This window comes from Taudactylus pleione, unplaced genomic scaffold, assembly GCF_031769625.1.
Source record: "Taudactylus pleione unplaced genomic scaffold, aTauple2 ptg000867l, whole genome shotgun sequence".
Classification (NCBI taxonomy): domain Eukaryota; kingdom Metazoa; phylum Chordata; class Amphibia; order Anura; family Myobatrachidae; genus Taudactylus; species Taudactylus pleione.
This window is the reverse complement of record NW_028285269.1, coordinates 1,056,372-1,082,468: the sequence shown is the minus strand read 5'-3', so window position 1 is coordinate 1,082,468 and position 26,097 is coordinate 1,056,372. Positions and strand designations below refer to the sequence as shown.

The following is a 26,097-nucleotide window of genomic DNA, read 5'->3' as shown; positions in this document are numbered from 1 at the left end:
GCAGACTACACCTCAGATCTGAGTAACTGCAGGAATGTTACTAGTCCAACACAAGTAGAAAATATTGAGTCAGAATATTGTAATAAAATCTTTACTGTGTACAAACCTTAAGTTCCTTGCTATACTGATCAATGTAAGGAATATTTTAAAAGGACTAAGGGCTTAATTCAGAGGCGGCCGTACGGTCTACGACCGCACGGCCACCTCGATGTTTGTCCAGTGCGCATGCGCACGAGGGAGCCGGCTCCCTCGTGCGCATGCGTGAGACCCGCAAGGACCGACAGCGCCGGTCATAGCGGGTCTCTTTCCAAAGGGGGCGAGCTGTTGATGTTGATTGACAGCTCGCCCCGTTGGGAAGGCGGGCCGGGGGGGGTGGGAACGCCTGCCGTTTAGGGGAGGCCCCACTGACATCACTAGTGATGTCAGTGGAGAGCTTCCGGCTCTGACAGAGCCAGAAGCTCTCCGGGGCTTACGACAAGTGAGACCCTACCCTAGGGTCTCGTCGTAAGCCCCGATGGTCGCGATGGTCTATGACCATTGCAACCATCACCCGAGCGGTCGTTAGAGCTGTGGGTGTTAACCCACAGCCTAATGACCGAAACAGAGGTGGGCGGTCAGGATGCAAGCGGCCGCCCAGTTTCTGAGTGACCGCTTGCATCCTCCGACCGCCTCTGAATGAGGCCCTAAATGCTTATTATGTACAATGTATTTTTACAATGAGGCATTTGATTATACACTGCTAGGGATTAGTTCCAATAGTGAGTGTTCCAAATAGTTATACAGATCATATAGTTCAGACATATTAGGAATGTTAGTTACTACCATGATATTTGGGTTTGATGTTATTTTCTTGTTACCAGATAATCTTTATTACCTATGAGGAAAGTATGCTTACAAATTATTGCCAATTAATTCAGAAGATATTTGCTCTTTAGGCAAACTGATACTACAATATTATGTTATAACTCATAATAATTTGTGATAAGTTCTTTTGCAGGATGCCAGACGTTTTACAAGAGATATTGATCCAGTGAATAAAAATAAATTTCCCTGATTGATACTTCAGTGAGACATCATGTTGGCACAACCTTTGCAAATACCCTTACGTATGATAATTGGGGATATTTGGATAATTAACATAAAATTATTGAACTGGACAAATTTATTGACAATGATACTGGACTTTATAGGATAAGACATTCATATATGTTGGACATTTATTAAAAATATTCCGGAATTAACTGTTACTACAACACCGGACATAATTGATTGCTTAATTGTACAGACTGGAGGATATTGTCGAACTTTTTATACAAATCTTGGAATTGACTGTTGAAGTTATTTGACCAATGATATTACAGATGAAGAAACCATTATTATCAATTACATAAATGAGGCTTATTCTATAAAAGAAGAATTTCTATGAATACATTATGATAAAGACTCTAAAGTGATTTATGATGGTCATGCTTAGATACTAGTTTTTGATTTTCAGGTTTAGAAAAGTATTTTTAAACATATTTCATGTACAAAGTTTATTCTTGAAATCTTAATCCTGAATTTTTTTTGCATTCTATAGAGTTGGCCTATGCTGTATTCAGATGGCTACCTTAAAAATGAAAACATACAAGAGATGGAGATGAGATATAGCACATGTATGTTATAATGTGCTTATCTAAGGGTGGAGCTGTGGAGTACTAATTTACAAGAAACATATTTATATATGCTGTATAATGAAAATTACCTTTGCACAGCCATTTTTGCTATGTGCATAATCACATTTAAATGGAAATTAGATGAGGTGCCTTTAAGGGTAATTCCCTAGGAAAATGTTTATCTGAAAGTCTGTACAAGAGCTTGTCCATTTATGTATAATTTTGTCCGAGAGAAACATTCAAACCAAATATAGAGATACCCCGAGCAATGAGCATCTCATACAGGAATTTACTTTCTATTTTGATTGCCAAGGGGGGGCTAGCAAGAACAAGCTTTGTCTATCTGATTATGTCAGTGGGTGTACAGGGGGCGTATTACCTGAAGATTGTAATAAAGTATAAATACTCTGTAACAATGTCAATGGGGGTTGATTGCTGCATTAACCCTGGGAGACATGTTCTCCCAGTTAAAGGGCTGGATCTATTTATTTAATTAATAAAAAGATACATTCTTATGTATACTGGATTGGACTTTATTACTATATGCAACAATGGAACACCTGATAAAAGGTAACTTAAACAATGTTTACACTGGGATTCAAACCCTAACTGCCAAGTGTGATGTGCAGTGACTTTACCACTACGCCATAAGACCTATAGGTGAATTCTGTGGTCTTTTACCTCTTAGTGAAAAGGAACTGAAACTGACTGCTGTTATTATAAGGGCATAGTCGTGCGCTTATATTAAGCCTGCGTCTAAAAAACCTGCAATTGTCCCATAGAGAATTCCGGAGGGGGGGGGCATGGTGTTTAAGGGGCTACACCAAGGGCTGTTGCAAGGTTCCTCGGCACCCTAGGCTGAATTTTTGCCTACTGTCCCCCTCCCCCCATACCCACATTCCAGCCACTCAGGTGAAATGCCCCTCCAAACAAAACTATTTAAAAAACAAAAACACTATGTGGTATTTCTGGGACCCCCAAGCAAGCTGCAGCATAGAGGGAGACACAGGCAGGAGATTACATATATATATGATGGTACAATCTGGATACTTATTTACAGCCCTAAGTTGGGGTATTGAGGGCAATGGAGGAGGTGCCCCTTCAGTGCTGGAGCCCATACATATAGTATATATTTCTAGATATATATGGAGGGATTGGGTAAGTACCTTCCCCTCCGGGTGATGATGTTGTCAGGTATGCTTGATTTCAGCTTCCCACCCGACTCTGTAGTAGCTGATCAGGTTCTCAGTTCACTTCGCTCTTGCTGGCTGTGGTCAACTTGCAAGTCCACTGTGGCTGCCGCTGGTCAGAATCCCATGTGCAGAGAGACGGTCATTGCTCCCGCTGGTGAGTGCTTTCCCGTGGCGCCGCTGGCTCCTATGCGGGTGAACACCTCTGCACAGAAGATAGAGCAGGCTAATTCTGGTAATTGTAAACGCAGACCTTCCTGAGGAGGCGACAGCTGCCATTGTCCACCACAGCACCCAGGGCCCTCCAACAAGTACCTGCTTCACCCCCCTCTCGGTGCTGCTAGTGGCCGCCCCCTCGGGTCCTAGTGCCCTCAGGCAGCTGCCTAAGGCTGCCTAATGGAAGCGCCGTCCCTGGCTACACCTCAAAAGCTATTGGAGGTACTGAGCTGAAATCTGGCACGGACGGGTAGAACTGTTTGCTCAATACTGCAAATGCCAATTTCAGGGCAAAAACATAGAAAAATGTGACAGTTGGAACATTAGATTACTCCCAAATCCCCATTTTTTTTTGACACTCTCTGCTATAGTCTATGGGAGATTTTTGGGAAGGCAAAACTCAGGGTAGGGGGAGAATTTAGACTTGGGGCTTGTTTTATTAGGTAGCTATTGTTCCAGTGTATGTGCTTTTGGGGTTGAGGTAAATTAGGGGGGGGCACACAGAGCCACCGCTGCTCTGTTCATAGAGGGGGAAGGAGGAGGAGAGCTGCTGCTGTAAAGGTGCATACACGTAGTGATTTAAAAGGATGATTTAAACGATATCAATATTGTTATCATTATCTATCAAATAGTCCTTTTTTAATGTACCCTACCAACTTACAGTCAACCAGCAATGTGCAGGCACGTATGGATGATAGCGATATCGCCCATCGTCCCTGCATGCTGCACAACCTGCTTATCGCGGGTCGCTATAGTTGCTGGCCAGTTATTGGTGTGTTGGATGATCTATATACACCAGGGAGTGTGCAGTATGATCTGCCAGCGATATTGTATTGCTGGCAGATCGCTACATGTGTCTGCACCATACACTGCTATGGGTGAGGGAGGGGGCACACAGAGCCAGTGATGCTGTTATCAGGGATGGGGGAGGGGGAAAGCTGCTTGGAGTGTGTGCACTAAGGATAGGACATAGAAAGACAACATTGAAAGTACTGTACAGTGTTTAATGTTGATTACAAAACATTGTTTAGACCAAAACATTGGTTCTGGAACATCGATATTAACCAATGTTTCTATTTTTTAATGTACCTGTAGGTGCTTAAACATATAAAACACCAATAAACTACTGAAATCATACTTATTTTGTATTTAATTTATGAGGGCTTACAGTATGTATAGTCTCACATACTGTATATCACTCCCTTGGAATGGCGCTATTTGGGCCTGATTCAGAGATGTACGCTAACCCAATGGCTAGGACACATCTCCGATGGTGGGAGGACTGCGCATGTGCAACCCTCTGGCTCTGAGTCCACTTACAGTGTCTCCCGGCTGCAGCCTGATTGACAGGCTGTGGCGTTTTGGAGGCGGTGGGGGGTGGTCCCTGGTAGTGGGATGGTAGGCATCCTCATTCAAACCAGTCTTAGTGTTTTTTTATTTTCAGGACTTGTTATAAAATATAGAGGTCCGGTTTTTTTATCTGTAACATTTTTAATAAAATAGCATAATACTGCTTCAAACAGCTATGTACAGTACCTCTATTTACTTTTATGTTAGTACATGAAATATCATCTGGAAATCATCTGTTGGAGTTGAAATAAAGGATTTTATTGAAATCTACTGTATGCTGTTGAATCCTCTTTATGTGAGGAAAATTATAAGGTAACCTTAAAACCTGAAGGGGTAATAAGAGGTGTTAGCTTTAAATATATCAAGATGTATGTACCTTGAACATCAGGTGGATGGGACTGTTCTATCAACATCTATTTTTCAGATATAAATAATCCCTCACATTGGGTGGATCAACAATAATTTTAAAATACTACACTATGGGTCTCATTTATTAACGAGTTTTATCACCAGAACGAGTGATACATTTCACTGTGTATGATAAATGGTGCTCCAGCCAATCAGCTCCCAACTGTCACTGTGTATGATAATGGTGCTCCAGCCAATCAGCTCCCAGCTGTCACTGTGTATGATAATGGTGCTCCAGCCAATCAGCTCCCAGCTGTCACTGTGTATGATAAATGGTGCTCCAGCCAATGAGCTCCCAACTGTCACTGTGTATGATAAATGGTGCTCCAGCCAATCACCTCCCAACTGTCACTGTGTATAATAAATGGTGCTCCAGCCAATCAGCTCCCAGCTGTCACTGTGTATGATAAATGGTGCTCCAGCCAATCAGCTCCCAGCTGTCACTGTGTATGATAATGGTGCTCCAGCCAATCAGCTCCCAGCTGTCACTGTGTATGATAATGGTGCTCCAGCCAATGAGCTCCCAGCTGTCACTGTGTATGATAAATGGTGCTCCAGCCAATGAGCTCCCAACTGTCACTGTGTATGATAAATGGTGCTCCAGCCAATCACCTCCCAACTGTCACTGTGTATAATATATGGTGCTCCAGCCAATCAGCTCCCAACTGTCACTGTGTATGATAAATGGTGCTCCAGCCAATCAGCTCCCAACTGTCACTGTGTATGATAAATGGTGCTCCAGCCAATCAGCTCCCAACTGTCACTGTGTATGATAAATGGTGCTCCAGCCAATCAGCTCCCAACTGTCACTGTGTATGATAAATGGTGCTCCAGCCAATCAGCTCCCAACTGTCACTGTATATGATAAATGGTGCTCCAGCCAATCAGCTCCCAGCTGTCACTGTGTATGATAAATGGTGCTCCAGCCAATCAGCTCCCAGCTGTCACTGTGTATGTTAAATGGTGCTCCAGCCAATCAGCTCCCAGCTGTCACTGTGTATGATAATGGTGCGCCAGCCAATCAGCTCCCAACTGTCACTGTGTATGATAATGGTGCTCCAGCCAATCAGCTCCCAACTGTCACTGTGTATGATAATGGTGCTCCAGCCAATCAGCTCCCAACTGTCACTGTGTATGATAATGGTGCTCCAGCCAATCAGCTTCCAACTGTCACTGTGTGTGAAAAATGGTGCTCCAGCCAATCAGCTCCCAACTGTCACTGTGTATGATAAATGGTGCTCCAGCCAATCAGCTCCCAACTGTCACTGTGTATGATAAATGGTGCTCCAGCCAATCACCTCCCAACTGTCAACTGTTAGAAAAGTGACATTTATCATACACAGTAACATTTGTCCTTTGTTTTGGTGATAAAACTCGTTAATAAATGGGGGCCTTTGACTGTTTCCTTTTGTTTTCATCATTTTGAGGTAAATGTAAGGACACAAAGGGCCTGGATGGAATTGCAGAGCCGCACATAAGCGCACACAAGAGACTGCAATTCTGTTCATTTAAAATGTGAATGCAGGAGGTATCGCACACACAGACATACACACACACACACATACACACACACATACATACACACACACACACACACACACAGACACACACACTTCCTTGCTATATTTGCATAATCTCCGCTCTGCGACTGAGGCTGCAGCCTGGTGTCACCATCAGAACAATTGTGATTGATGGTTGCCGATGTTCCTTAGGCTGGGTCCTGGCAGCTTGTGAGGCCAGAAAGTCTGCGTGCACCTATACAGACTCTGCCCTCATCCCTCCCGGAAAATGGAGGCAACACGCCCCTGTTTCCGGGAACGCTGTCAGGGGACATCCCCGCTCCACTTCCAACACACCGCAACCTGTCAATCAGGCTGTGGCCGGGAGACACTGCAAGCGGAATCGCAGTCAAAGGGCTGCACATGCTCAGTACACCTCCTGCGCATGCGCAGTCCTTCCACCATCGGAGATCTGCGCTAACCATCGAGTTAGCTTACATCTCTGAATCAGGCCCAAAGAGCGCCATTCCGAGGGAGTGATATATGTGGGACTATACATACTGTAAGCCTCCATAAATAAATATAAAATAAGTATGATTTGAGAAGTTTATTAGTGTGTTATATGTTTAAGCACCTACAGGTACAGTAGTTTCCTTTAAAAAATAGAAACATTGGTTAACATCAGTTAACATCGATGTTTCAGAACCAAATGTTTAGGTCTAAACAATGTTTTGTAATTAATGTTAAAAACATTGATACAGTACTTTCAATGTTGTCTTTCTATGTCCTATCCTTAGTGCACACACTCCAAGCAGCTCTTCCCCTCCCCCCAACTGTTTTTATGATATTTTAAGAAAAAATCCAGATCCAAAACCAGAAAACAAAACACCAAGGAAAAAGATCCAAAACATGAGAGTCGGCGCACATCTGTTATATATATATATATATATATATATATATATATGTAGAAGAATTTTCGGATTGGCACTCAATTCAACCAAACCAGCATGCCCCGGTGCCCTCTGGAGTAGAAATGGACATCAACAGCATGAAAACAAACAGCGGCACTCAAGGACTTGTAGTAGAAATATAAATGGTGTATTGCAGTCAATACATAATCCCAACAGGGAGCGAGAGGGAGAGAGACATACTGTGTACACTTCTTCTAGCTACATTACTAGTCAAATAATGGACAATATAACCATGGAAAATTAGTACAGTTTTGGGAGGAAGGGATGGGCCAAAAGTACAAAAAGGGCAACATTAATGAGTAGTAACAAAACACAGGGGGAGGGCTAATGAAAACGTGATTTGTTGTCTGTGGAATTTGTGCAGCCTTTCCAAATGAATTCCTCCTCCCTCCCCCTCTGTGTTGAGACAAGCAATGGGTTATTCTGAAAAAGGACATGAACACACTGTAAATTACTGATGGGAAGTTTTTGAATTATAGTGTATATCTAGATCCAGTACTATACATGAAATATGGAGCCATATTTACAGGGGGAAATTTCTACACTAAGAAATTACTACACACACACACACACACGCCGTCCTCACTGACTCAGATCCCCACATAGTGTACACAGCCTATAGATGAAATATGATATTATTCTAAAAAGTTTTATTGTTATTACAATAATATTATTGCATTATACAAATTTATTTTTGGAACAAAAAAAAAGTAAATGTATACACTGGGTTTCAAACCCTAACTGCCAAGTGTGATGTACAGTGACTTTACCACTACGCCACAATACTGGTGGATGGGAAGTACAGAATCTGTCTTTTGAAAAACTGATTATAGTTTCCTAGTGACAGTTTTTTTGGTGCTAGTACAGTGTTTCAGTGGCTAGTACAGTGATTTAGCTGCAAATGCATATTGCACCTTAACAAACACTCCTCAAAATTCCTTGTTTGCCCTCTATTAAAATCCAAAGGAGACCACTACTGTATCTTTGCTACATAGGTTGAACACCATTAAGTGCTACATTACATGATACACTTGCCACCAAGTGGTGAAAGTATGAATTGCACCTTTGCTGCACCGTGGATAACATGGCACAACAACATATGAGAATTGATGTCATGCCAAATTGAGAGCCATGGCACAATTTTCAGAAAGGTGTATGTGGACACATCTGTAATGTTTGGGAGGCAACCTCATTTGATTATAAGTCCACATGATGAATTGAAGAGTAATAATGAGGTTACTGTGAAATACCTTATGAAATGAGTAGACAGCTGAAACAGCAGCAACAGAAATTGAAAATGTTGTTACCTGATATGCCAGAAACAAACTGTCATATGTTGAACCTGGAGAATATGATCCGAAATTTCCTACGCTCAGGTTGTTTGACAGACAGGTGGGAAGGTCCGTATCAGGTGTTGATGACAAGTACGACATCGTTGAAAGTAGCAGAGAGAGATACTTGGGTCCATTCCACTCACTGCAGAAAGGTCAACCACCTGAAGGAGATACAAGGCGGAGTCGTGACAGATAACATGGATCTGTCGATTGCGAGCCTGTTCCGGGAAAGCTAGAGACTGCAGTGTAAAACACCTGAGCTAGAGAAGTATGCAAATCACTATTCCAGCAATGGAGTGGCAGGCTGTTAGTTTGTCCTTACCTCCTACCAGGGTTCTCATCATCCTTATTTGTTTCAGGATTTCCTGTTTCTGTGACAGAGGACAGAAGCTGATGGTGATGTTGATGGAGTGGAGTCAGGAGAGGGAGTGATAAAACAATCAGGGCGGTATATGGTCAAATTCAGTACAGGAATTGCTAAGAGATCCGTTATCCAAGAAACTCGGAGACAGTGTGAGGGGTTATTGTCTGAGGAATACTGTGTTTGCGAGTACTGTGGATCCCTAGGTAATGAGAAGTGCATCCAACGATGCCAGTCCAAGAGTAATCTGTATTTGGGCAGGCACCCTTTAGAGGATTACCATTCCTTAGTGGGTAAGGTCTTAAACCAGACTGAATGTTGGGTATGCTCTCATGTGCCTCAGGGACAACATAATATAGGATTAGTACCATTCCCATTAAATTTCTCTGAGGTCCTTGAATTACATGGGGGAAGACCGGTGGACAAGAAATTTAATATATCTAGACCTCCAAATTTTAGGCTCCACCAGTACCAAGTAGATAGATTCCTGTTATGCTTGAATATCACAAATGTCAGAAAACCAGGAAACTGGGAGGTGATCTGGAAGAATCAGACAATGACCTTTTCACACAGAGCTGATAAATCAGCCTATTGATTCTGAACATGTAGGTACACGCATAGTTATGACAAAGAAATGGTTGGTAGAGTATCATTAGGGTACTGTGCATGTTATACAACCAGAAATGTGTACCAGGCAAATGGGCGAAAAAGGGGCAGGATTCTTTGTTAGAATAATGTGTTCAATGATAATGATGCATTCTGTTCCTTACTTACTCCCAGATGATCTGTATTTTATATGTGGAAGGAACGCGTACAAGTGGCTCTCTCTGAGTTCTGAAGGTTTATGTTTTATTGGTACATAGATCCCAGAGGTTATGACACTTAAACATGATGAAATTATTGGTATCCATAGAACTGCACCACCTCCATACATACACATGCAGTATGAACATCGTGACAAAAGAAATATGATCCCAGGTGATGTACATACAGCCACACAGTTGATTAGTGAAACAACTGGCTTCCAAATCTTAGTAGCATTAGATCCCACCAGGATCACTCGGGGAACTTTACATTTTAGATATATTCAAGACTTGGATAAATTAATAGATAACATCACCGAGATGTATATTGACACTTTCAGGTATACTGGTAAGGAGCTACAGGCTTATAAAAAGGAGTTTGTACAACATAGGCTAGTGTTAAACTATTTAACATCTATTACTGGAGGATATTGTGTGACTTTGGCCACCCAATTTGGTGTACAGAAAACAGAGAGGACTCCGCACAAGATTTCATACAATCTAAAGAAATCCAAAAACCAACATCTATAATCACATAGATTTAAGGGGAAAGACATCCTTATCCCATTACTCAGTTGGTGGTGCTCCCCTGGAGTCAAGCAGTATATAGCTAAAAAAGAGAATTATCCTATATAGTAGGATAACAGAAAGAAACTCCTTTGTGGGGGCACTTTTATTTCATAGTTCTCAAAAATATTTAACAAACCATAGCTTTTATTTTTTTATGCACTTTAAAAAGACTAGAACAAGACATTGAACATGAAAACAAATCACAACATATACATAAAAAAGTAATCAGCACTACAGTATTCTGTACCATATATAACTGCAGCACAATAATTAAAAAAATCAGTATCTGCACCATGGCTTGAGTACAATAAAGTTTGGCCACAACATATACAAAAAAAGTGTAATTTACCATTCAATACTTAAATATTGTTCCAAAAATTAGTGACAGTGGAACAAGAGGCGAAAATATAAAATAAGCTTGTGATAATAAATGATATTATGCAGCCATATACGCCATCCATATATACAAGCTATATTATACAGCCGGCATCTGAGTGTATATAACCCTTTATATATACAAACTCATATTATGATATTTATTCAATATATTACACTAAAGGTTTGTATTTCTAATATTTGGTATAGTAATTTAGCGCACCAGATAAATTCAATTTTAGCACTAATATCCCCACTTGTTAATCCTGTACAAAATAAACAGTTAACACTCTAAAACTAACATGGTTCTACACCTCAGACATATACCCACTGTGAAAAAAGTGTTGTATCAGACAGATTCAATAGGTGTTTATAACCATATATGATAGTATACTTCTCCAAGTGTGTTACTAGGGGCAAAAAGCAGGTACCCCTAGGATGTAAAGAAATCACAGAAGTAGCCAAAAAATCACTCAAAGTGTGTATATTAGTAAATAGAAGGCACGAGTGTAACAGGAGATACAATCAAGTAAATACAATAGGGACGTATTTAATGTATATGCTAAGTCCCTGTTTAGTGCATAAGGCTGTACAGACACCTGCCCGGGGGTCAGCTGGGAACAGCTGATACTCACAATACCTGAGCGGTGCCTCCGCAATGTGCAGCGGGGATAGTCGGACGCCGGCCGGAAGATCAGCTGGACTCAGCTGATACTCACGTGTCCTGTGACGCGTGTTTCGCCGTTCAGGCTCTCTCAAACAGGGGGCCGATAGTAAGAGCTATTGGACGGCAGCTACTTTATTGGCTGCGTAATTAGAATATCTCTGCCCCTCTAGTTAAATCTATTAAAAGGGAAGGACAGAAGAAGGTTGTCATGGAGTGGGAGGGACGAAAGAGAGTTGTCATGGGGATAGTTCCTGTTTATCCTGGTCGTCATCAGGATTCCCTGATCATTATAGGAGTGAATTTTGTATCATGAATAAAAAAAGTGCATTAAAGTGCATAAAAAAATAAAAGCTATGTTTTATTAAATATTTTTGAGAACTATGAAATAAGAGTGCCCCCACAAAGGAGTTTCTTTCTGTTATCCTACTATATAGGATAATTCTCTTTTTTAGCTATATACTGCTTGACTCCAGGGGAGCACCACCAACTGAGTAATGGGATAAGGACGTCTTTCCCCTTAAATCTATGTGATATAGATGTTGGTTTTTGGATTTCTTTAGACTGTATGAAATCTTGTGCGGAGTCCTCTCTGTTTTCTGTATGTCAATATATACTGGGTATATCCTAGATTCTTGACTCATAGCACAGATCTTATTGCACTTCTAACATAACAACAATACTGAACAGTTATCAACACACATTGCAAATTTGCGAGCTATTAGTGTTAATATCATGACTAGCTTTAACCTCAAAATGAGCTAATTAGTAAAAGGAATGTTGAAGATCTTGGAAGTATCTTTCCAGATAATATCACTAATTTAGAGAGAGAGCAGATGGGAGGAGGATTTTAAGAGACTGAAACAAGTGCTACTACGTCAAATTAGGACTAATTGGGATTTGACCAGTCTGGAAAATTATTCAAAACAGAAAATTGCCCCCAGAGGTTTAAGACCAAAGGTGTTTCCAGCCTTTACCCTCATTACTGAGAATCTAACTAAGGAATGGGAGAATTGCTTGCTGAAATGTTCACAAGATCTAATTGCCATCCTCATTAAACATAACAAAGTATTGGAGGAATGTGCTAAAACTATTGACATCTTGGGCAAAAAATTGGAACCATGGGAAAAAGACAACGTTTCAACGACAATTTGAGAGCAATAGAAAAGAACTTGAAGCGTATGAAAATAATATTATTGAACGCAAGAAAAATAAATTTTCCAGAGATAAGAGGGACTTTATCAATGATCGGATTTTTAGGTGGAAACCACAAACAGAGAGGAGGACAATAGGGGAGTATACAGAAAATTATACATCCTCAGAAGCTGAATCCTCAGGAGAGGAAAACTTTGAGATAAGACAACAAGGCAAGCAAGCCTCAAGATACAGGAACACGTCCGACTTAGATTTCCAACCTTTTTTAGGGGTCCCTCACAATCCCTGTGGTCGTCCGGTAAGAGGAAGACGAGGAGGGGGTCCAAGAAGGGAAAGAGAAGGCCCAAAATGGGATACATCACCACAAACCCGTTACTACACCAGGAACAGGACAAGGTTGTAGTTAATGCTCAGAAACTTCAAATCATCAATCAGATCATATACTCACTACCACACAGAATAATGTCCTTATGAAGGGTTTATCCTTCTCTCCAACCAGGAAATTTGATAGATTCCAATGGGAAACCAATTTATGTCTCTTTGATCGAAAATTATTAGTGACTAAATTCTACTCACAACAGGAACAAACATCAGAAACACCTGTCATATCCCAAACGTGTTTAACAGATGAGGATAATGTCGCATTAAGGATCTTAGAAGATCTACGTCTTGAATCTCAGATTGAAGAAAACACTATATCTAGTGACATAAATACCAGCAAAAGAATGACATGTAAGAAAAGATCCACCTTCTACCCTCAGGACAGTATTTGCCCAGAGGTTAGGGTATTTATGAACTTGGTCAGTAAAGATCTTGATAAAATCCACTCTAAAAACAAATTAAAATACCCAGGTGGTAATTTGAGCAGACAAGAAAAAAGTGCTATTAATGAAATAAGGGAATGGGAGGATGTGATCATTAAACCCTCCGATAAAGGAGGAAACATTGTTATTTGGCCTAAAAGTATGTATATCATTGAGGCCAAGAGACAATTGGATGATACAAAATGCTACCAGCTGACACTCCTTAATACTATTGAGAACTGTAAGAATCTCTTCAACAGGATATTGGAATGTGCAATACAAAATAATATCATAACGAAGCATGAACATCAATACCTGTATACTGAACATCCCAAAGTACCTACTTTTTACATGCAACCCAAGGTACACAAGAATCTACATAACCCCCCAGGGAGAACAATTGTCTCAGGTATAGGGGGTTTATCAGAAAAAGCTAGTACCTTTGTTGATATTCATCTTAGAAAACATGTATCAGCTTTACCATCATATATATGTGATACTGCTGACGTACTTATGAAACTCCACGATGTTGTAATGGAAGACACCTATATTCTGGCAAGCCTGGATGTGGAGGCTCTCTATACAAGCAAAGAACACAAACTGGGGATGGAAGCAGTGAGATACTTCTTGATGATGGAAGGCATGGATGAATTCCATGAATTTATCTTGCAACTTTTACATTTCATTCTTCATAAAAATGTCTTCACTTTCAATAACCAATTTTATTGGAAGGTGAGGGGCACAGCAATGGGGGCAGCCTGTGCCCCCACCTATGCCAATCTGTTTTTAGGCTGGTGGGAAAAGGAGGTAGTGTTTCATGAGAGGAATGATCAGTATACAGCAAGCATTGTCAATTGGATGCGTTATATTGATGATATCATGATCATATGGGACGGCAGTGAAGACAAGATGCTGGAGTTCATCAATATACTGAACACCAATAATCTGAATTTAAAATTGGCACATGATATCCACAAGGACAGGATAACATTTTTGGATCTGGCAATTTATAAAGATCATAATAACATGCTTGCAACAGAACTACATAGAAAACAGACAGCAACCAATAGCCTCCTACACAGATCCAGTGCTCATTTTCCACCCACAGTCAATAACATCCCTAGAGGTGAATTTATCAGATTGAGACACAATTGTTCAGAGGATAAAATCTATAGGGAGAAAAGTGTTGAATTGGCTATGCGACTCAAAGAAAGAGGCTATAGTAACAGACTTATCAAGAAAGCCCAGACATCCCTACATAATACCAAGAGGGAATCCTTAATATTCCAAGAATGGAAGGAAATACAGGAATCCATTAATAGACATTGGCCCATACTATTATCAGACCTGGATCTTGCAACAAAGCTTAAAGAAAAGGCATCTATGAGTTGGAGGCGCTCACCAAACCTACACGATCATTTAGTCAATAGTCACCTCTGATACCAAAATATGTAAACCTAAAATCAAGGGAACTTATCCTTGTGGTTCATGCAAAGCTTGTAACTACATTACCAAAATCAATCATATTCAAGACAAGGATGGAATAATGATTCCACTAAATTACTACATCAATTGTAACACCTCAGGCTTGATATACTGTATCTCGTGCACGTGTAATATGAGATACATAGGTATGACTAAAAGGCCATTAAAAACCAGAATACTGGAACATGTAGGGAATGTGAGGAATGCCAGCTCAGCTATTGCAAAAATGAAACAGATTAAATCTGTTGCAAGACACTTTCATACCAAACATCCAGAGAAAGGCATGGCCATGAGATTTTTTGGCCTAGAAAGAATAAGATTGGGCATCAGAGGTGGAGACGTCACAAGAGAACTTTTGAAAAAGGAATGCCAATGGATCTTCAGGTTAGGGAGTGTTTCACCCAGGGGCTTGAATGAACAAATAAACTATGGAATTTTTCTGCCATCATGACTCCATTTTCAGTATCACTAGACTAAACTCATTCTGTATATATATATATTTTTTTTTTCGTATAAATTTTAGATTAATTTATGTCTCTCTCACCATTTTTCACACTAACACATTCATACACATATTTAGTTTTTTATGTATCACACACATTTTTTTCACAGTTTTTTTTCATTTCCTTTTTTCACATATTATCAGGGAGTCCTACGGTATTTATATTTTTCTATCACATGCATTTGTCATTTCACATTATTTTTTATATAATCTTTATAATATTTTTAATATCATTGTCCTTATAACACTAATTGTCACATTATACCAAAATATAGGGACAATATATCCCTATATATTTTTTTGGTCTTAATCACATTTCACATTTGTATATTATGAGAGATTGTCTAATGTATTATATGTGATATTATGACACAGATCATACTGGATTTGTGTATTATGATTAGTATTAAATCTAGTATTTAATCAAGTGAAGGAACATCTAGATTATATACTGTAGGATTAATATTATGGATGTCTTTAGTCTTATTAAAGTCCTGATGCTTTTACATATTATTCCTTCCTAAAATGTCCTTCTATTATAATTGATCTACAAGAACTATAGGAAATCCTAACATTTGAAGGAATTATCACTCCAACCATTGATACAATTGGACATATCCTTTATCTGAAAGGAGTTATTCAATTATCAGCATTTATATCAAAATCCATTATCGGAAGATATTTACATCTTGTTTTGAACCCTCATAGGGATCTGTTTTAGGATCCATAAGTAGCTATCTTTAGATCAGGTGCACTCTTATTTAATCACTCTCTCATTCGGTCCAACTTGATACCTTGCAATATCTCACATCTACAGCTATACCACCCCGGACATGCCCAATCTCGTCTGATCTTGGAAGCTATGCAGTGTTGGGCCTGGTTAGTACTCGGATGGGAGACCATCTGGGAATACCAGGTGCAGTCGGTGATATTTCATCAAGGTGCTAGTCAGTTACACTAATACAAAAAGCAGAAGTGATTTTTACTTTCTTCCATTTTGATGTCCTATACAACACACACCTGAGGTAAGTCTGTTCACTGTATTGGAACACACAGACTGAAACAGGTTCTGTGGCTATAGGATTGCAACTTGTTTTCGCTTTATCTTTCTACTTCTGCTTTCATCTATGCTGTTCTGATTATTACAGATTTTGTCCTGATTCAATCATATATGAATAGAGATATGGGATTTAGGTCATTTACATATATATATATTGTAATTTTTATCCGTAATTGATTTAATCTTCATGTAAAGTAATACCCCCTTTTTTCATGATAATAGGGGATATACGACTTTTAACTTATATATGTACTTCTTTTTCCTCACTTATATCTTTTTTCCTTATTCATATCTTAATTCTTCACTCTCTCATTTGGTCTGTCAGTGTTCCCTGCAATGTATATATAATATCAGGGAATCTGTTGGTTAACACTATACACGAACAGCAGAAGTGACTGTATCTTTCTTATTTGTGTCCTATACAACACATACCCACGTGAGGTCCGTTCACTGTAATGTTACACACGGACTAAAAAGGTCTTTGTGGTTATAGGTTCACAACTCGTTTATATATGTCCTTACCCTATCATATGAACAGTAATTAAATTGGATATTAGCTTCTATGATAATATGCAGGTTTGTGATTATATCACCCCTAACATCCTGTGGATGTGTTTATCAGATGACTAAATTACTCTATCCTCTGTAATAAGAACGTAGGTTAATAGCACTATAGTATAACAGAGCTATAATTATGATAACATGTGTGCAATAATAGTATACCTGCACTACTATCTTATGTTTAGAAAATGTGCTCAGGAGGAAAGGAGTTAATTATGATACAAAATTCACTCCTATAATGATCAGGGAATCCTGATGACGACCAGGATAAACAGGAACTATCCCCATGACAACTCTCTTTCGTCCCTCCCACTCCATGACAACCTTCTTCTGTCCCTCCCTTTTCATAGATTTAACTAGAGGGGCGGAGATATTCTAATTACGCAGCCAATAAAGTAGCTGCCGTCCAATAGCTTTTACTATCGGCCCCCTGTTTGAGAGAGCCTGAACGGCGAAACACGCGTCACAGGACACGTGAGTATCAGCTGAGTCCAGCTGATCTTCCGGCCGGCGTCCGACTATCCCCGCTGCACATTGCGGAGGCACCGCTCAGGTATTGTGAGTATCAGCTGTTCCCAGCTGACCCCCGGGCAGGTGTCTGTACAGCCTTATGCACTAAACAGGGACTTAACATATACATTAAATACGTCCCTATTGTATTTACTTGATTGTATCTCCTGTTACACTCGTGCCTTCTATTTACTAATATACACACTTTGAGTGATTTTTTGGCTACTTCTGTGATTTCTTTACATCCTAGGGGTACCTGCTTTTTGCCCCTAGTAACACACTTGGAGAAGTATACTATCATATATGGTTATAAACACCTATTGAATCTGTCTGATACAACACTTTTTTCACAGTGGGTATATGTCTGAGGTGTAGAACCATGTTAGTTTTAGAGTGTTAACTGTTTATTTTGTACAGGATTAACAAGTGGGGATATTAGTGCTAAAATTGAATTTATCTGGTGCGCTAAATTACTATACCAAATATTAGAAATACAAACCTTTAGTGTAATATATTGAATAAATATCATAATATGAGTTTGTATATATAAAGAGTTATATACACTCAGATGCCGGCTGTATAATATAGCTTGTATATATGGATGGCGCATATGGCTACATAATATCATTTATTATCACAAGCTTATTTTATATTTTCGCCTCTTGTTCCACTGTCACTAATTTTTGGAACAATATTTAAGTATTGAATGGTAAATTACACTTTTTTTCGTATATGTTGTGGCCAAACTATATTGTACTCAAGCCATGGTGCAGATACTGATTTTTTTAATTATTGTGCTGCAGTTATATATGGTACAGAATACTGTAGTGCTGATTACTTTTTTATGTATATGTTGTGATTTGTTTTCATGTTCAATGTCTTGTTCTAGTCTTTTTAAAGTGCATAAAAAAATAAAAGCTATGTTTTATTAAATATTTTTGAGAACTATGAAATAAGAGTGCCCCCACAAAGGAGTTTATTTCTGTTATCCTACTATATAGGATAATTCTCTTTTTTAGCCACCCAATTTGGTGTCAAGTGTTGCACATACATTACCAATAATACTAGTGACCCTAAAGAGGTGATTGACCAGAACATGGATGAAATCCTACAACTGAAGTGGGAGTTTCGGAAGGACCATAATATTTCATTGTATGAGACAGAGGTAAAAAGTAGAGAAATGGTTCTCTTGGTTAAACCCTGTAAAATGGTTCGCCGGTCTGGGAGAGTGGGTACAGGAGATGGTTGCTAGTACAGGTAACCTCCTTATTCTTATACTGATTGTCATTTTAGTAATTGGGTTATGTGTCAGATGTGTTCTTGCTGTGTTGAAGTGTGGAAAACGTACCACTAAGGTGAACAGTAAAAATGAAATCATGATGGTAGTGAATAGTGGTGGTATGGGTAATAAGGTTGATAAAGAACTGCATTATAATCCTGAAATTGAATGTGCCTTCAGATAATAACATGTGAATAAGCTAAGTCATGTATAATAATAATTATTGTAAATGTTCTTTAAAACATCATATATAATGAAGTCTCAATTCCCCCAAACTTCCTTTATAGGTTCAATGAGATCCCACATCCTACCAATGATCCCCTATAGATCCACTGAGTGCATATAAGGTTTGTTTTACCCTTCCTAAAACACATTATTGATGGTTCAATTAAAAACTCGTGTCACACCGTTTAGAACATTGAATAACACATTATTATGCATGACTGGAAAGGTAAGAATAGAAGGTGATAGTTCTATGTTTGCTATCAAAGGGTGGACTGTCAAAGTCAAATAATTGGATATGATCGCTTGCAAGTATTATCTGACGATCTAGTCGTCTATGGTTTGATAAAGAGTAAATCGGACGCTACTCTGCATCAGCGCAATCCAATGCGCACAAATGCGAACCCATCACACACATACACTGATGCACATAATGCTCACACATAGACTTAGACGCTCGTATGTGTATCCACATGCATACACATAGACGATCATGTGCATATTCACACACACGAACATTGCCTATCTCAATGCACAGACGCACATATGCGAATGCATATGTATAAAATGGTTCTTATTCACAATAGGTAATAACTTGAGTTATCAAAGGTCTTTTTAACAAGTAATTATGATGAAATATGTACGTAAATGAGATCTAAAGTTTAGAATATAGTAGACATGGCATGTTTGGTATCATACTAAATCCCTGTTTGTTTGCAGACTTCCGTTCCTATCGGCAAAGAAGTCGCATCTTGCGTCTGCTAGTTATGGATGATAGGGAGTTAGTGCATAGAATGTTATAATCTATATGTAGTGTTGTAGCTAGATTTAACCAGTTGTTTGTCGGGAAACTACACAATGTAATCATTTGAGGACTGAGCCATGCCCCTGATGACACCGTATGAATTGACCAATGACCAGATTAACCAGAAGCAAGAACCAATGGAAACCTGTCAACTAGTTCTTTTGTTAACATCGAACTCTGTAAGGTATATAAGTGGTGTCCCGATTCCAGTGTACAGTCATTCTCTTGGATGACCACAGGCTTCTGGATTGATGACTGTATACTGGGACCAGTGCGCACGCGTATGCATCAGCTTGTACTATTTTATTGCTTTTTACTCCAAGTATTAAATCTTTCATCATGTTACTTTTTCATTACATAAATAACTTTTTGTGCTTTGGAACCACACAATTGGACTGGAAAGCAATTCTTTCTTGAGCAACTTGCAGGGCTAAATAGAGATTAGCGATTAGTAGGAATCAATACTGGGCTGAAGACAGGAAACTATAGCCAGCTGAATGGCATGTGACATAATAAATGACTATGAGGGGTTAACAGGGACTCCTTCTATAGCCCCAGGGGAGCCAGCCCTCTTATCAACATGATTAAGTTTCCTTTGTACCAAAGTGGCCAGACTGGCCGGCACCGATATCCACAGGGTGGAAGCAGGGAATGATATGATCACTAACTGCTCAGTACCCAGCCCCTGCATTCAACCCAACCAATACTAGGGATCAGGAGTGGCACCTAACCGTGGGAACATCAGAGGTTTCATAATGGCAAGTGCAAGGGTTTTTAGTGAGTTCTGACCTGAGACCTGAAGGGAGTGGAGGTCCTAGCCTAAGTGGCAGGACCCAGGCTGGGCAGGAGTCAGGAGATTCTGCCCAAGCGTACGCTCCCACCAGAGCAGTCCCGTGGTGTGGGACTGGTGTGCTAGCTGGAGCTAGGCAACTGGTCTGCACAGCCTGCTCTTGGCGAGCAGAGGACGATCAGGCCAAGTGGCCGGGAGCTGCAAGTCAGGGACGGAGAAGCCATTTCCCGGAGAAGTGTGGAGCCACACAGCAGTCTCACACAGGTGTGGTGTCCCCAGCCCAGGCGGGTAAGCTGGATGGAATAGCTGTCCACCTTTCTAACACTAAAGGGGCCTCTGTTATAGAGACATGTTTATGGGTTCCCCAAGGTTTAGCTAATACTACTGGCATTTCTGTATATATTTGTATAATAGTGTGTAGTTGCTGTTTTTACATGTAGAAATAGTGTGTGTGTAAAATAAAGGTATCGTTATACCTTTGCTATTATGTAATTCCTGTGCGATCTAAAAGGACTCATAAGGGACCCGGGGTACTGTGCGAGACAGAGCTATAACCTTACTGCCTTTTTCAAGGCGGTATATGGTGAAAGGGTGAAAAATAACACACTAATAAACCCAGGATCCTCACAGCAAGTACAGTGGGTGACGGGAGGAATAGGTGGAAGAACAGGGGGAGACGGGAGGAAAAGGGGAAAGAACAGGGGGAGATGAGAGGAATAGAGGGAAGAATGACAGGAGGAATAGGTGGAAGAACAGGGGGAGATGGGAGGAAAAGGGGAAAGAACAGGGGGAGATGAGAGGAATAGAGGGAAGAATGACAGGAGGAATAGGTGGAAGAACAGGGGGAGATGGGAGGAAAAGGGGAAAGAACAGGGGGAGATGAGAGGAATAGAGGGAAGAACAGGGAAAGATAGGAGGAATAGGGGGAAGAATAGGGAAAGATGGGAGGAATAGGGGGGAAGAATAGGGAAAGATGGGAGGAATAGAGACAAGAACAGGGCGGGTGAGAGGAAAAGGGGGAAGAATTGGAAAAGATAGAAGGAATAGGGGGAAGAATAGGGAAATACGGGAAGAATAGGTAAAGATGGGAGCAATAGAGGCAAGAACATGGGGAGATGGGAGGAATAGGGGGAAGAACATGGGGAGATTTGAGTAATAGGGGGAAAAATAAAGGAATTTGGAATAATAGGGGGGAGAAATGGGAAGACAGGAGTAATAGAGAGAAGATTATGGGAAGACAGGAGTAATAAGGAGAGACAGGAGGAATAGAGAGAAGAATATGGGTAGACAGGAGTAATAGAGAGAAGATTATGGGAAGACAGGAGTAATAAGGAGAGACAGGAGGAATAGAGAGAAGAATATGGGAAGACAGGAGTAATAAGGAGAGACAGGAGGAATAGAGAGAAGATTATGGGAAGACAGGAGTAATAAGGAGAGACAGAAGGAACAGAGAGAAGAATATGGGAAAACAGGAGGAATAAGGAGAGACAGGAGGAATAGAGAGAAGAATATGGGAAGACAGGAGGAATAGAGAGAAGATTATGGGAAGACAGGAGGAATAAGGAGAGACAGGAGGAATAGAGAGAAGATTATGGGAAGACAGCAGTAATAAGGAGAGACAGGAGGAATAGAGAGAAGAATATGGGAAGACAGGAGGAATAGAGAGAAGATTATGGGAAGACAGCAGTAATAAGGAGAGACAGGAGGAATAGAGAGAAGATTATGAGAAGACAGGAGTAACAAGGAGAGACAGGAGGAATAGAGAGAAGAATATGGGAAGACAGGAGGAATAAGGAGAGACAGGAGGAATAGAGAGAAGAATATGGGAAGACAGGAGTAATAGAGAGAAGATTATGGGAAGACAGGAGTAATAAGGAGAGACAGGAGGAATAGAGAGAAGAATATGGGAAGACAGGAGGAAGAGAGAGAAGATTATGGGAAGACAGGAGTAATAAGGAGAGACAGGAGGAATAGAGAGAAGATTATGGGAAGACAGGAGTAATAAGGAGAGACAGGAGGAATAGAGAGAAGATTATGGGAAGACAGGAGTAATAAGGAGAGACAGGAGGAATAGAGAGAAGATTATGGGAAGACAGGAGTAATAAGGAGAGACAGGAGGAACAGAGAGAAGATTATGGGAAGACAGGAGTAATAAGGAGAGACAGGAGGAACAGAGAGAAGATTATGGGAAGACAGGAGGAATAAGGAGAGACAGGAGGAATAGAGAGAAAATTATGGGAAGACAGGAGTAATAAGCAGAGACAGGAGGAATAGAGAGAAGAATATGGGAAGACAGGAGTAATAGAGAGAAGATTATGAGAAGACAGGAGTAACAAGGAGAGACAGGAGGAATACAGAGAAGAATATGGGAAGACAGGAGGAATAAGGAGAGACAGGAGGAATAGAGAGAAGAATATGGGAAGACAGGAGTAATAGAGAGAAGATTATGGGAAGACAGGAGTAATAAGCAGAGACAGGAGGAATAGAGAGAAGAATATGGGAAGACAGGAGGAATAGAGAGAACATTATGAGAAGACAGGAGTAACAAGGAGAGACAGGAGGAATAGAGAGAAGAATATGGGAAGACAGGAGGAATAAGGAGAGACAGGAGGAATAGAGAGAAGAATATGGGAAGACAGGAGTAATAGAGAGAAGATTATGGGAAGACAGGAGTAATAAGGAGAGACAGGAGGAATAGAGAGAAGAATATGGGAAGACAGGAGGAATAGAGAGAAGATTATGGGAAGACAGGAGTAATAAGGAGAGACAGGAGGAATAGAGAGAAGATTATGGGAAGACAGGAGTAATAAGGAGAGACAGGAGGAATAGAGAGAAGAATATGGGAAGACAGCAGTAATAAGGAGAGACAGGAGGAATAGAGAGAAGAATATGGGAAGACAGGAGTAATAAGGAGAGACAGGAGGAATAGAGAGAAGATTATGGGAAGACAGGAGTAATAAGGAGAGACAGGAGGAATAGAGAGAAGATTATGGGAAGACAGGAGTAATAAGGAGAGACAGGAGGAATAGAGAGAAGATTATGGGAAGACAGGAGGAATAAGGAGAGACAGGAGGAATAGAGAGAAGATTATGGGAAGACAGGAGTAATAAGCAGAGACAGGAGGAATAGAGAGAAGAATATGGGAAGACAGGAGTAATAAGCAGAGACAGGAGGAATAGAGAGAAGAATATGGGAAGACAGGAGTAATAAGGAGAGACAGGAGGAATAGAGAGAAGATTATGGGAAGACAGGAGTAATAAGGAGAGACAGGAGGAATAGAGAGAAGATTATGGGAAGACAGGAGGAATAAGGAGAGACAGGAGGAATAGAGAGAAAATTATGGGAAGACAGGAGTAATAAGGAGAGACTGGAGGAATAGAGAGAAGAATATGGGAAGACAGGAGTAATAAGGAGAGACTGGAGGAATAGAGAGAAGAATATGGGAAGACAGGAGTAATAAGGAGAGACTGGAGGAATAGAGAGAAGAATATGGGAAGACAGGAGTAATAAGGAGAGACTGGAGGAATAGAGAGAAGAATATGGGAAGACAGGAGTAATAAGGAGAGACAGGAGGAATAGAGAGAAGAATATGAGGAGACAGGAGGAATAGAGAGAAGAATATGGGAAGACAGGAGTAATAAGGAGAGACAGGAGGAATAGAGAGAAGAATATGGGAAGACAGGAGGAATAGTGAGAAGAATATGGGAAGACAGGAGGAATAAGGAGAGAGGAAGAATAGAGAGAAGATTATGGGAAGACAGGAGTAATAAGGAGAGACAGGAGGAATAGAGAGAAGAATATGGGAAGACAGGAGTAATAAGGAGAGACTGGAGGAATAGAGAGAAGAATATGGGAAGACAGGAGTAATAAGGAGAGACTGGAGGAATAGAGAGAAGAATATGGGAAGACAGGAGTAATAAGGAGAGACTGGAGGAATAGAGAGAAGAATATGGGAAGACAGGAGTAATAAGGAGAGACAGGAGGAATAGAGAGAAGAATATGAGGAGACAGGAGGAATAGAGAGAAGAATATGGGAAGACAGGAGTAATAAGGAGAGACAGGAGGAATAGAGAGAAGAATATGGGAAGACAGGAGGAATAGTGAGAAGAATATGGGAAGACAGGAGGAATAAGGAGAGAGGAAGAATAGAGAGAAGATTATGGGAAGACAGGAGTAATAAGGAGAGACTGGAGGAATAGAGAGAAGAATATGGGAAGACAGGAGTAATAAGGAGAGACTGGAGGAATAGAGAGAAGAATATGGGAAGACAGGAGTAATAAGGAGAGACTGGAGGAATAGAGAGAAGAATATGAGAAGACAGGAGGAATAAGGAGAGACAGGAGGAATAGAGAGAAGAATATGGGAAGACAGGAGTAATAAGGAGAGACAGGAGGAATAGAGAGAAGATTATGGGAAGACAGGAGGAATAAGGAGAGACAGGAGGAATAGAGAGAAGAATATGGGAAGACAGGAGGAATAAGGAGAGAGGAAGAATAGAGAGAAGATTATGGGAAGACAGGAGTAATAAGGAGAGACAGGAGGAATAGAGAGAAGAATATGGGAAGACAGGAGTAATAAGGAGAGACAGGAGGAATAGAGAGAAGAATATGGGAAGACAGGAGTAATAAGGAGAGACAGGAGGAATAGAGAGAAGAATATGGGAAGACAGGAGGAATAAGGAGAGACAGGAGGAATAGAGAGAAGAATATGGGAAGACAGGAGGAATAAGGAGAGACTGGAGGAATAGAGAGAAGATTATGGGAAGACAGGAGGAATAAGGAGAGACTGGAGGAATAGAGAGAAGATTATGGGAAGACAGGAGTAATAAGGAGAGACTGGAGGAATAGAGAGAAGAATATGGGAAGACAGGAGTAATAAGGAGAGACAGGAGGAATAGAGAGCAGATTATGGGAAGACAAGAGTAATAAGTAGAGACAGGAGGAATAGAGAGAAGATTATGAGAAGACAGGAGGAATAAGGAGAGAGGAAGAATAGAGAGAAGAATATGGGAAGACAGGAGGAATAAGGAGAGAGGAAGAATAGAGAGAAGAATATGGGAAAAGAGGAGTAATAAGGAGAGACAGGAGGAATAGAGAGAAGATTATGGGAAGGGGACATGGGAAAAGCAGTATATAAACACACACATTATATAGAAAAGGGTTAAAAACACATGCACCTGATAGTGTAATATTATTAAATAAATTGGCAACTGGTGCTCAAAATAAATGTGCGTACCAAAAAGAAAAACTTTAAAGCTTATCTGAACTCCAAAGGTACGCGGTTCACACTGGATGGGGTGGATAAGATGTCGTCGGCTGGATCACCTTAAGAAGAGCTCATTCAAGCCCATGGGGGAGAGGAATGATATAGTGTAGTATTTTCTTAAATGAGTAATATAACAAAAGTACTAAGGGCTGCGTACCAGATAGTGCTATATTTAAGGCCTGTAGTATGTCTTTCCAAATGTCTTCTAGTGTCCCTCTTTCCAGTCCTTCTTGGAAATGTATGTAATCAGTACACATGAGCTAG

General features: G+C 40.3%; 2 pseudogenes; both read left to right on the top strand.

Annotated features, from left to right (window-relative positions):
- Positions 1 to 12,551, top strand: part of LOC148474226 (uncharacterized) — a 52,628-nt pseudogene extending 40,077 nt beyond the window's left edge.
- Positions 12,552 to 16,150: 3,599 nt separating this feature from the next.
- Positions 16,151 to 16,269, top strand: LOC148474225 (5S ribosomal RNA; annotated as a pseudogene).
- The last annotated feature ends 9,828 nt before the right edge of the window (positions 16,270 to 26,097 follow it).